This window comes from Alligator sinensis, unplaced genomic scaffold (assembly GCF_000455745.1).
Source record: "Alligator sinensis unplaced genomic scaffold, ASM45574v1 scaffold907_1, whole genome shotgun sequence".
Lineage (NCBI taxonomy): Eukaryota > Metazoa > Chordata > Crocodylia > Alligatoridae > Alligator > Alligator sinensis.
In genome coordinates this window covers 536623-546485 of record NW_005841925.1, presented here as the reverse complement: position 1 = coordinate 546485, position 9863 = coordinate 536623, and the positions used below count along the sequence as shown (strand labels likewise).

Sequence of the window (9863 nt, the reverse complement as noted above, 5' to 3'; positions counted from 1 at the left end):
CCAGAGCAGAGCTGATAATGCAAACGACACGCTGATGAGGCTGAACTTGACAATGTGCCATCTCAAAACCAGCTTGGAAGAGGGAAGGAGCGTGACGGGAGGCAGCGAGGCAGAAATGAACAACTGCGTGCAAGCCAAATCCTCCACTGATGTGGATGTTGCTGTGCTCGAGGGGCCCTATCTCAAGTTCCTTGAAGTTAGTGGAACTACTTGTGGTGATTTTAATGGGCTTTGGATCTGGCCCAAAGAGAAAGCAGAAGGCAAAGGTCGGCATGGAGACTCGTTCTCAGAGAATTCTTTCTGAAACCAGGAGGAAGGGTCGGGGCTTTGCCCATTAAATGCAAATGCTGAGGAGACTCTTGGTTTATCTTCTGTGAGCATTACATCATCAATCCCTATTTTTTCGCCCAGAGGCATAACTAGCAAATTTTGCACCCTGGATGGCAGCTGCACCTGCCTAAGATGGCGCTCCATAAGACCTTTTGCGTCATCCTAAGATGGTACCCAGGGCTGATGCCACACTTGCCCAGCTCTAGTTACACTACTGTGTTCCTCTGATGGTCCTTTGGTTAGGAGATGGGGATATATTTTTCTGCATATGGAGGAAATTTTGCCAATATGTGAATCATTAAATATATATATATATATAATAAATAATATAAAGGGAAGGTTTAGTGTAAAAAGTAAATTATATGCATAATGATAGATGTTATGTAATGTACATATGTATAAAATCTATTGTTATTTGTATAACTTACTTATGCAATAAGTCTACGCTTTGCAACCTGACGCATGAAACTGAAGAAATGCCTCATTGTTTCCCATCCCCCTTGCTTTTTATGTTGCATGGCACCTCCTATAAGGATCAAGGTGGCCTCTCTTGAATCAGAAGGCATGATTATCAGAGTCACTGAAGATGCTTCATGTAATAAAATTTGGTCTAGCTCAGGAGCAATGAGGAGCATGTGTGAGAAGCTTGGGTGGGGCATCGGGTGTGAAAGGTGTTTGGGAAAGGAGGAGCTAGTTGGGGTTGCTTGAGAGAGAAATAGGTTGTATTTACTGGCAAGGAGAAAGACTGGAAGGAAATCGAGAAGAAGGTAGCCCTGGTCAGGAGCATAGGATGGGTTTTGATCATAGACACTTGTATAGAGGGAGTGAGGAAGAATTGAGATGTGAGGAGGTTAAAGCGTAGGAGATCACAGTAACCAAGATGATAATATGGCATAGTGTTTTGGGAATGAGCTGGAAGTGGTGGCAGAATGCCAAGAATTGCTAGGATACCCTGAAGGTACCAAGATTGCAGCATTTTAACGTAACTGTGAAACAGCGGAGTTTACAGGCAGCACTGAGGGACAGAGTCGAAGAGAGAATGGAAGCTTCTTATTGCTGCAAGTGCATCAGCAGTGACACACCAGACTTCTGCACCAAGCTGGCTGCTGGCATGCAGCCATGAAGCCTGAAGGAAAGATCAGCCAGGCAGGGTTTTTCTGAAAGTTATGCAAGGGCATAAACCCATAGAGTTGTAACACCTTGACAGTTCTTAGTGCTACACGAGCTAGTCGGTAGGTTTTAACTGTGTCTCTTTTTTAATGACTTGTACTGTGATTCATTCCCAGTATGATCCCAACCCCTTCTGTTGTCTCGAGAGAGAGCCAGTTGCAGACTGCCAGATTCTGCAGCTTTATGGATCTGTATCAGTGGCTGTGTATATTACACAAGCTAAGCCTGGTTAATCCATTTCCCAGCCGATTAGTTGGACAATGCACCCATCTGAGTGAATCAAAACATGGTCTTAATGCAATTAACAGTGGTTGGCGTCCCACCATCGAAATAGCCACTAAACACACAACTCTAATAACAATGGCAGGGTAATGAAATCCCATCCATCTTGTAGTTTCTGGCTGCCACTTACTCCCTGCTCAGTGTCACTGGAAAGTCCTTCACTCTAAGTGGAGGAATGAATCCCAGTTTACTAGCCCTGGGTGCCAGGATGTTTCATACCATGGCTCCAGCTACTCAAGCCAGGTGCTGGTTAGCTTTTATTTTGACATTTTTCTCCCTCTGCCAGTTTTCCTCTCCCAAGAGCTTCGCATGCAACAGGCCTGCGTCACCTGAGTTGCTATATGGAATCCTTTAACTATCATTAATATTAGGTGCTTGGGAGGTACTCCAGCTCCCTCCATCTGTGACTGTCAGGGCTCAAAAGCTAAGTAGCCAGAGCTGGTGACTATTGGGAAGGCAGAGCTCTGAGGAGCAGTCAGATGCTGATGGAAGCTATATTCCTGGTTCTTCAGATGCTTGCATTCTCTGGCATGGTATTGGACGGGTGAGGGGGCACCAGACTGGGAAGAGGTCACGTGCAACAGAGATCTGATGTTGTGACCCTTGAGGTGACTTAAAATCTCACAGCACTTTCAGCAGCCCAGTAGCCCTTCTCTTGTCCCTTGTGTGCTAGGCAAGCTGTAGGGTGATTAATTACATTCTCCCTCTGAAAATCAACCCACTGTTTCAATTGGTGACAGTGTCATTCACTTCCCTTTCTGCTGAGTGCTACTTAATAATTTTATTTTATTTAAATGCACTCAAAGTACCACCTATCTGAGCCCAGCGCATCCAAAAAACCCACTTGAAAACACAACCAAGAGTAAATAACTTTAACAGAAACACAAGCTCGCTCAACCAGGCTGCCAATACAACAGCCCATACAATCATCAAAAGGAATGTGATTTCCTAATCAGCATATGCCCACATCAAATAGGACTGCTGAAAAGAATAAAACCCTCCCTTGGCAGCAGTCTCCCGAAGCCCCCAACCCTGCTGTTTCAAGAAAGTTTTGGCAGACTGGATTCTCTGCATGGCAAGCTGAACTTGATGAAGCCCTGATGTTGTTAAACCAAATAGGAAGCTAGGTCTCACGTCCCTTCATGCCTTTCTTGGTTATCCATCTTTTAAAAACCAGTTTAATTACAACTGTTATGATCTCGCTTGTGGAACTGTGGTCCATATTTGGACTTTACAAAACTAACCTCATAAATCCCTAGCTTTATTTCCGCTATTAAACAGCTGCTGCCTTGGGCTTGAGAGGTAGATGTTTGAAGGGATTACTCTGTAGGTTTGCTGTTGCTGATGTGACTATGGGATGCTTTAGCATCCTGGTGATCAACCTCTGCCCTGTGGGCCAGAGCCATCCAGCCCATGGGGCTTCCCACGGGTCTGAAAATTTTGCAACAGGGGAATAGTTGCAGTGTTAATTGCTCTCAGAGCGGCAGCAGTTAATGCTACTACCATTTCCCTGTCACCAAATTTCAGGACCTTTGGGGTGCCCCCTGGTCTGTATGACACAGCCCCAGGCACCAGATTGCACCAGCACGGAATCACTCCATGGCCAGACTCCATGTCACTCCAGACGTGGTACATGGGGTTGGGTCAGCACATGGGGTGACACCAGGGTTTGGCCAGTGTGCAGGGTTGAGTTGTTGCATCGAGTTGCACTGTGGCCGGATCTGGTGCATTGGGTTGTACCAGAGTGCCAGATTGTGCTTGTGGACTCGCCCTACTCTCCAGCTCCACACTAAATCAGGCCCATGGTCTGACCCTGTGCATGGGATCCATCCTGTAGACTAGCCCAGTACAACTCATCCCGCCCATGGGGCCGGGGAAGTTGATCATCATTGCTTTAGCATGTAAGCCAGGGCCATATATAAAATATATAAAGTTCTTGTAATCCACCAGAGGTCAGTATTGTACTATTTGTATCACCCAGAGGAGACAGTCTCATCCTGGAATGGCTTTGAATCACACTAACTTTCCTTGAAAAGAAGTCCGTAGCATAGACCCTGCTTTGCAGTTATGCACTGGAGGAAAGCACAATATATTGACCATCTCTTATAGTCATCCAGGAGTCATCTCTTATAGTCCCCACTGTCCTGGCTTCTGTCTTGTTTGTGGCCTGCCACAAAAAAATTACAACTCAGGCTGAGAGAGCCACTACACACATCAGCTGCTGCATTTGCTTATTCAGGTACTGTGCTACCCACAGTTCCTTGTTTTCTGGTATCTTGAGCATGAAAGGTGCTGCTTAAGTTCCAATTCAGTTTTATTGCTGTAAAAGTACATTATTTAAAATGGCAGCAATGATTCACAGTAAGAGCCAAGCCATCAGGCAGCTTATTGCAGAACCTCCAGAGATTTACAGCAGAACTTCCCCTGAAGCTCTGTCCTGGTAATTCTGCATATATACCTGGACTTTATTGCACTTAATCACCATAATTCCATGTCTCTCTCCATTGTCTTATCCATACTGTCTTGGTGTAGTCAATCCTCTGCTAAGCTATAGTGGCTGCAGAAGGGTCATGGAAGACTGCAGAGGAAACAAAACACTCAGGGAGAACTAGGACATGCAAATTGAAGCAGAAGGCCATGGCTCTGTCAAGTAATCCAGGGGTGAGCAAAATACAGCTTGCAGGCTGGATCTGGCCTTCCGGCCCACGGGTAGGTGGCCGCCAACTAATTAGATCTTGCCCATGGGTGGCTAGCTTCCCCAGCCACCGCATAGTGCTGGCCAGCACTGCTTCAGCATGGAGCATCAGCTGTGGGTGCTGCTTGTAGGTTCAGGAGCTGTCGCTCTTCCAGCGCAGTGGAAGCTCCTGTCCAGGGCCCCAATTCAGAACCTGCCAGTGGCATCAGCTATGGAACCCAGGCAGGAGCTGCTGCTGTGTGGGGTGGGTGGCAGTGTCAGCTGTGACATGGGCAGCAGGTTCTGCATCAGGGCTCTGGTGTAGCAGAAAGCCCCCTTTTCCTCTTGCCTGCATTTGCTCTCCCCTCTTTGGATATGTTTCTCTTTTTCTACCTTTTCTTCCTTCCTCTCTCTTTCACTTTAAGATAAGGAATTGTGTTTTAAGATTTGTATGTGTGCATTTTGTATCTCCCCTTGTAGTTTGGTATTTTTATCTATTTGTGTGCCATGGCATTTGTAGCTTATATTTTATACTCCTCACTTTTCAACTTTCAACTAAATGTGTTTAGTTTCATAAGTAAGTTATACATTGTAACAAAGTTAAGGGCAGGAATCAAACTGCCCTTCCCTGCATCAGGCTGGCCCCTGAAAGAGCCAGCGAATCAGTGATTGAATGTGTAACAAGGTAGCACATAGCAATTAACACCTGGGAAGCTGCAGATCAGCCAACAATAGAAGACAATGTAACAACGGGGAAATCCCTAAAGGTCACCGATCAAGGGCTAGAAGCCCTGGCCTGAGTTAATCAACTCCGGGGACCAACTTTTGGGCTGAGTATCTCCAGATCAACCGCTCCCAGAGCCCTATTCTAAATTCATCAACGGACTCCCAAACCTGCACGTACATGCGGACAACCCCTGGGACTGACAGATGCCGTCCAGTAGCCACCGTGGGGGTGGGGGGGGAAGTCCCACGAGGGTCAACGACCCCTGGATTGGGCAAACCTGAAAACTGGGGAGTCACCAAAGTCTGCCAAGGACAGATAAAAGGCAGTGAAAAGTGACCCTCAGGGGCACCCTCTTGATCTCCAACTCGACCAGATCTGTCCAGCCAGAAGGACCAGCCGGCGACCCCCTTCTGGAGGATAACACCACGCTGAAAGAAGCCTCGACTGGCCATCGACGGCAGACTCCAGCGCTTGTAGCATAGGTATACCTGACTCTGTAGCTTGCTTGTGTGTGTGTGTGTGTGTGTGTGGGGACCAGCCCCAAGGTTTATGATTTAACTCATTACAGTGTTTCAATCCGCCTAATAAACTAGAATTTTAAGGATCCCGAGTTGGACATTTGTAGCCAACACTGGAACCTGCTGGCTGTGCCCACAGCTGATTCTGCTGCCCACCAGGCATGGCAGCAGCTCCTTCCTGGGTCCACAGTTGACGCTGCCAGCAGGTTCTGGGTTGGAGCTCCAGGCAGGAGCTTCCACGACATCAGGAGGATGGCAGTGTCAGCTGTGGATGTTGCTGGCAAGTTCTGCATCCTAACTCCTGAACCTACCAGCAGCGTCCACATCTGCCAATGCTACCCATCCACCACAGCGAACCACAGCTCTGACGGGTTCTGGAAGGAGTGGGAAGGTGACAGAGAGAGAGAAGAAAAGAGAGAGAGATCAGAAAGACAGAGAGGAGAGGAGAGATCAGAGAGACAGAGTAGAAGAGAGAGAGAGAGAGACAGGGAGAAGAGAGATGGACATGGCACTTGACAGGTCCCCAAAACTCATTAAGTGGCTCTCCAGCTGAAATAATTGCCCACCCCTGTGGGGGGCCACCCTTCCACATGTGTGTTCTGTGTAACTGCTACTTAAAAATAAAAGGGAGAGCACCTTGTTTCAAGGTTAAACTTCCCCTGGCTGGCTTTATATTTTATGTTAAGTTGTCTAGGTGCTGTCAGGTTATCCTAGAGATGCTGAATGGGATCCATTCTGATATTGATCGGTGTGTGTGGGTCTTCTTGATGTTGCTGCAGCTGTGAATGTCTCCCAGTGGGCTTGGTTTGAGTGGCTTCTAGACACTGAAATCTGACCACTTTCTTGTAGTGGGGAGCCTGCTTCTATTGTCTTTAATAAGGTCTGAGCTTATCTGTAGCTGCTTCACTGGTGTGTTTCATAGCTTTGCCTTTAGAAGTTAAAGGCATCTCAGCAGCTACTGGTGGGAAGAATGCCCTCCTACTCCATGAGCTTAAAGCATAACTTGTCTACAAACTTGTCCCATTAAATCATACCAGAGAGATGCAACTAGCAGGTCCTGCACCTTGGCTAGCAAGGGTGCTGGCAGGGGTTGGGTGATTGCAGCAGTGGCAGCAGCTGCCATTCTTGTGCCCCCTCTACATGGGGCTGGGCTGGTGCTCTGGTTTCCCACCCCTCGTTCCACTACTGAATCAGACTCTGTTGCTGGGAAGGGTCTTGGCTTCTCTAAGTCAAGGCTGCAGCAGGAGTAGGAACCTAGCTCCTCCTCAAGACACACTCCCACAAGTGCAGGCATTATAAATATGCACTGCACACTCCCTCCCCTTTCCCTTTGGACTCCAGGTGGTGGGACTAAGTGGAAGGAAAATCTAAGCCTGTGTGACTCAGTGCCAGCTCGTGCTGCCCAGTTTGATTTCAGGCCAGTCAGTGCACCTGGGAATCCTGAAAATCATCTCAGCAGATCCCTGAGAAGGCTGACGGCAAAGATCAGTCTGTGAACAGACTGAAGCAGATAGGCTCAGCTGTATGCGTCTCTTCAGCCGGCCTTCACTGACAGCCTCCGTGACAGATAGGGAAGAGAAATAAGACAAGCAAAAAGAAACTGCAGAAGGGGAAGAGGATTTGCTTTCTAAAGAGTAACTGATTTGTTTTCTGGCCTGTGGTTCAAGCAGAGCATGGGTGGATGATGATCAATTGGGGCATGGGTGGCATTGGTAAAGAAAGGGGTGAATTAGAAAGCTGCACTTGTTTAGTCCAGGGGAGAGGGCTGTCAACTAAGGGCTGGTTCACTGGATTTCCTCTGCAGGGAGCCTTTTTTTAAACACAGTCTTATCATTTGAAGAACCAACAAAAGTGCCAATCCCAAATGAGGGATGAACAGTGTCTGTTGTAGATGGTCACAAAATAACACCCTCTGCTCTGCTTCCATTTTGCCCTGTGTTCTTTGGGAGAATTAGAGAGGCTGTCCCATTCACTGGGTTTTCACGCTCAAAACAGAGCAGGAAAATCTCCATGGAGCTGCTCCATAGCCTTCTTAGTTCAGAGAAATCTGGCTGGTCATCCCATTGCCAGATGGACAAGCTGTCTGCAGCTTGAGCTTCCCTTCCCCTCAGGGTACAGCCTGACTGCTGCTTCTCTCTCTTTTGTAAGCAGCTTGTAGCTCTTCCACAGCTATAAGAGAGATTCTCCTTTTACCACTTCCCTTTTCTCCTCTTTATTCCTCCTGAATATTTTTCCCAACTGGAGGGTCCCCCACCCCAGGCTCAAATTGCTGGTAGCTGTTGTGGGGTGATGTAGGGCAAGCCCTGTCTGCAGGCCATACCACACTGACACTGATCTGCCTGGCCTGATGTGGGGCTCGTCTACCCCATCTCAGTGATCAGTGACTATTTGGTGGCCTTTAGTGGAATGATGTGGCGGTCTCTTCCCACACAGCACCCTCTCCAAATTGGCTTCTTTTTCAGCTGTCAAAGAAGTGAAGCTGAGGACGGAGTAGGATGTGGGACTAATCTGCTTTGCCACTGTTGGCAGTGACTGCTGTAGGCAAACACAAAGATACCCTGGCAAAGTGGCAGAGGTAGCTGGCACTGCTGTCTTCCTCCTCTGCTTTCTTGCCTACTCCACCGAGGATTCTGATTTTCACAGCTGTCCATACAGCACCTTTCGCCTGCATGCAATTCGGAAAGCCTGCTCCTGGTAGCATATGCCAAAGCAACAAATATCAATGACTCCCACATACCAACTGTTCTCTTATGTGGGGAACACTTCTCTTTTTGAAGCTGGTTTTGCTTTTCTTCTGGAGAGACCTGATGTTCTGCTTGTTACTAGGAGCACTCTCTAACCTGGGGGAAAAGGCAGAATAAAACAAACCACTTTCTGTCCCTCTTCCGTGAGTCCTTTTGAGAGCCCCCTTTGCTGTTAGCTTCCCTTAGCTCAAGAGTTTTAAAGGCTAGTACCATAGACTGGATTGCCATGTGGGCATGGTGTGTGACAAAGGATAGCATGTCATGCAGCTGCCAACACCTCGGGACCTGATCTCTAACCATTGCAGCAATGGCAAAACTCCCTGTGACTGCAGTGAGCTTTGGATCAGGCTCTAAATGACAGTCATCAAGTGAATGATACTTGGCCAAGAACAGGGCCCTCCTTGTTTTATATGAACTTCATCTTTACCTTATTTAGTGAAAACCTCCCTTTAATGTATCATCCCCTCCTGTAATTAACTTGCAGTAATAAACTAGAAGAATTAGCAGCAGGATTATGTGGGCTGAGAATAAATTTGGGTCTGAATTAAACTAATCTGAGGGATATGGAGAAATAAACTGCTTGGAGAAATAACAGAAAAATCCTCTTTCAAAATTAAAAAGATACAGTTGCAGTGAAATCCACATATTACTTTTCCTGTTTGCTTTGTTGCTAGCAACACTGGAGGTAATTAAAATGGAAACAGATATAAGCATCTAATTTTATTTTTCATTCTTTGTGCCGTTTGCCTGGCTTCCCCCACCTCCCGCCACCTGCCATTTCACATATTGTATAATGAAACTAGACTGATCTGTTTTGCTTGTAGCCAGCATAAATTTTCTACTTTTCATGCAGTAGTACAATGCTTTTGTCTCTGGATTCATGGCCAAGAACCAGGAGAGGAAATGATTAAAATTGGGGGAGGGGGAGGTTCAATCCCCTTCTCTCCCATTCTCACTGAATTTTTAATATTATCAAATCATTTTTTTCCCTTTTAAAAAATGTTTGGGCCTACATTAAATAAAACATTCTCTTAAATGTCATTTATTATGGCTGAGTTGTAATACACCATAGCTGTGATCAAAAACTGGCTCAGATTCTCATAATCTAGGATGACAGTGGGTGAACAGGAAAATGTATGTAACCTATTGTATATGGAAAAAAGATAAGTTTCAGTGTTCCTGATCTATGCTCTTCACTCCTCAGGCTACTAAGCTATTTGCCTCACTCACTAGAAATGCTGTTCTCATTGTCAAACTGATTCAGACCAGCTTCTAAGAACTTCTTCTGTGTGTAGCCATGTATTTTTTTCTGTCTTCTGCAAATGTATGGCATGGGGCTGAGTTCTCAGTGATCCTCTTCTTGCTTCCACAGGGCCTTTAAAGTTCTACAATGAATTGCTGGATATCTCTCAGCAGGA

General features: G+C 46.6%; 1 protein-coding gene across 1 annotated transcript in view; it reads left to right on the top strand.

The window, feature by feature from the left end:
• The first annotated feature begins 5612 nt into the window (after positions 1–5612).
• The window catches only part of IGHMBP2 (immunoglobulin mu binding protein 2), a 92124-nt gene continuing 87873 nt past the window's right edge, over positions 5613–9863 (top strand). The window contains exons 1-2 of the mRNA XM_025198572.1: positions 5613–5665; positions 9818–9861. The gene's annotated coding sequence lies outside the window, so the exon portion shown is untranslated. The remainder of the gene's footprint in view (positions 5666–9817; positions 9862–9863) is intronic.